Raw genomic sequence first — 3,743 nt, 5'->3', positions numbered from 1 at the left:
CTTCAAGATGCTGGAGTAACCATGGGAAAAACTGAAAGTAAATGAGAGGATTACAGATGCTTGTTGCACATGATGCTTAAAGTGTTGGGAATTAAAATAAAAAGGAAGGATTTTTATGAGTATTCTGAACACACACACACAAATATCGCTACTGGCTGCCTCCTCAAGGCACACGTGTACTGTGTATGCAGCAAGGGAAAGATGTACTACAATCATGTAATCAAACACACAGGCAGGGTGAAATCATCCTCTGAGTGTTTGGTCATTATGTAATCTTATTACTTTAGCTGTTAAACCCTTGTAAATGCCTGCCCCTTCAGAAGCAGGTGACCAAACAATTTGGCAAGAAGAAAATGGTGATATCGAGGAGCCTCGTACCAAAGAATCCACTCTGCCCTCAACTCCACCTCGTCTTCCACCTTCATATCCCTCCTCTGACTCAGAAAACGTGGAAAATTTTAGTAGCTTGTTACCGTCTGTTGTTAAACCTCAAAGTCAGTCTTGGTCTGAGGGATCCATATGACCCAAAGCCAGGGGGAATTTCATGCCTACTTGGATGACCCTCTGGTAGCCCCTGTGTGCATTGCTCCATTTGGCCATGAAGGAGGAGCTCATGTTAATTACTAATCAATTCCTTATAAGACCTTAAGGAACTTTTAACAAGCCATCTTTGCATATGGCACCACTTCCCCCAATATTATGGGGTTCCTGAGAGGCATGGTGGAGGCAGAGCAACTAATTCCCCATGACTGGGGTATGTTAGTAAAGAAGTGCTTGGAACCAAGTGAATATTTGCAGCTTAAAACTTGGTGGTGTGTGGAAGCCCATAACCAATATCTGTAATCAAAATGCAAACCTTCGTGTATTTAGTTATCACTACAGAACAATTAATGGATCAAGGTCAACAGCTGGAGTTTGATAGACAAATTCCTATGATGATCAAGCAGTGGCCCGGGTGCACCTATGCTGTGTTAGACCACACCCTTTGTCCAGTTTCAACAAGGAGTACCTTAGCCATATGATTTCATAGCCAGATTGAGAGATAATTTACAAAAGACCATCTCACAATCTGATCTTAGAGACATGATACTGCAAATGTTGGCTTCTGATAATGGCAACAGTAAGTGCTAATGAGCTCTGGGACCTGAACATACAGCCAAGGGTACCTTAGAAGAATATATCTGTGCCTGCAAAATGGTATTGCTTCGCCAGCTCACAGCACCAATCTGCTTGCAGCTGTTATTACTAAAATAAAAGTTACCAAAGGCAAATGTTCTGCATGCGGAAAGATGGGACACTGTAAACAGGATTGTAGAACAGGGAGGGCTCCTCCATTTGTGGAAGCACTGAGTGTATGCCCATGAGGCAAAAAGGGACAACATCGGGCTACTCGGTGTTCATCTAAATTTGATGGAGTTGCCAAACTTTTAAAACAGCTGGGAATTTGGGTTCCAAGCCCTCCTTTGGGGCCCTGAAAACAAATCCAAAGGGACACTCACACACCATGGTTTAAAAGCCTCTGGTTTGCTTGCTTCTACCTACCAAGGGCGTGACATGCCAAGAAAGAAAGATGAGGTCGGGAGGGCTCTCACAGGGCCAATCTATGGAGGAGAGATTTTCTTGCTGGGAAGAAATGGGACCAGCCTCAGAGACAGGGCCCTGATGGAGGCCTTGGTGGAGGGGGCAGGGTGCCCTGATGTGGGAAGGGGCTACTGGTTTGAATTCTCAGAAGGGAACAGAGAAGAGGTGGGGGAGGAAGAATGAGATATTTCCTATCATTGTCTTAGTTGGGTGCCTGTCAGTATCTGTAAAGGGCAGGAATGAGGGAGGGAAGGGGGAGGGAGAGAGCACAGTTGATAATACATTTTGGTCACATCAAATGCTGGAATAGAGTTCTGAACTCTGGCTAGATTTAATTGACAGAGTGAAGGAGTTATGATGCCATGGAGGACAGCAGAGGGAAAGAGTGCTGAATGAGCCCATGCTGCATGGTATTTGCTTGTTTTTTTTCTCTTCTCCTCCCATTCTCTTACAGGATTATTGGTACAGAATAAAGGATGAATTGCGTGGGTCTTCTTACGTAATGCTTCCAGTAAAAAATTCGACATGCTTGGGCAAGGTGGCCAGAATTGTCTCTCAAGGGGAGTGACAAGTCTGAATATTGATGGAAACTGACCGTCACACCATAGCCCCTCCCATATCTCAGAAGGATGCAACACTAACCGTTCAAGAAAACACTTCATGGCCAATTTCTCTTTCTGATTTTCTTAGGCGTCCTAATTTGCCATTATCCCAAAAGCAAACAATTTTCATTTTATGCTCTACTAACTGGATAATTCCAAAAGTCTTCCACAGTGCTCCAATTACTGACACACCTACATATTTCACTAATGGTACTAGGGTACTACTAAAGGTTGAGCAGCCTATGTAGTACCTACAATAAAACCTTTATACGCAGCTTATGCATCTGTGCCACGGAATGAATTGTTTGCTGTTTCTCTCTTACTGACTGATCTAATCAAACCCCTTAATCTTGTGACAGACTCGGAATACATTGCTACCTCTCTGCCTTTATTAGAAACTGCTACCATCCTATTAAATAAAAATAACCCCATTTCTGAAATTTTCTTACGGACACAAACTTTAGTGAGTCAACAAAGTCATCAGTTTATGCCACTTTCATTCATTCTCATCGAGTTTTACTAGGGCCACTGTACTAGTCAGGGTTCTCTAAAGAAACAGAACTAGTAGAATGAACATAAGGATTTATCAGATTAGCTCACAGGATAGAGTCTGAGTAGTCCAACAATATCTGTACCACACTGGAGAGCCTAAGAATCTGTAGTTGCTCAGTCCATGAGGCTGGATGTCTCAGTAGTCCCAATCTGGCACTGAAGGTCTGATCAATTCCAAAAGATCGGCTAGTTTTCAGTCTACAGCAGCAAGACGAATTCGCCAGCAAGAGAGAAGGCAAGTGGCAAAAAGCAAACATTCTCCTCTGCAATGGCCTTTTATACGGACTGCCGTCAGAAGGTAACACCCACATTGAGGGCTTGTCTTCCAGCTTCAGATGATCCAATTAAGATATCTCTCATTTCAGTCAATTTCAGATCCATTCAAGTTGACACCCAGGATTAGCCATCACAGCCACTAACACAGTACAATGAGCAAACTGACAAAACGGTATCCCTTGCTCCTCTGCAATGGCCTTTTATACGGACTGCCGTCAGAAGGTAACACCCACATTGAGGGCTTGTCTTCCAGCTTCAGATGATCCAATTAAGATATCTCTCATTTCAGTCAATTTCAGATCCATTCAAGTTGACACCCTGGATTAGCCATCACAGCCACTAACACAGTGCAATGAGCAAACTGACAAAACGGTATCCCTTGAGACAGTAGAAGAGTCTCAACGCTGGCATGCCTTAAAGAATGGCCCACATCCTTCCTGCACCATACATTTCCCCTGGTGTCACCAGGGGCACAGGACATTGTTACCACATGCCCTTCTGGCGCTGTGTTTAACGCCCCTTCATTTTCAGGAGGAGCAAACCCACAGAGTCTGCAGGCTGATGAGATCTGATAGATGGATGTCACTCATATTCCCACTTTCGACTGTCTTTAATGTGTTCATGCTGCTGATGATACATTCTCTGAATTTATTTGGGCCACTGTCCAAAACAGAAGACAAAACTGCTCATGTTATTGCATACATGTTAACCACTTTTGCTGTCCTAGGCTTC

Source organism: Nannospalax galili, unplaced genomic scaffold (assembly GCF_000622305.1).
Source record: "Nannospalax galili isolate Female #2095 unplaced genomic scaffold, S.galili_v1.0 scaffold723, whole genome shotgun sequence".
NCBI classification, from domain to species: Eukaryota; Metazoa; Chordata; class Mammalia; order Rodentia; family Spalacidae; genus Nannospalax; species Nannospalax galili.
Note: the sequence above shows the minus strand (reverse complement) of the source record.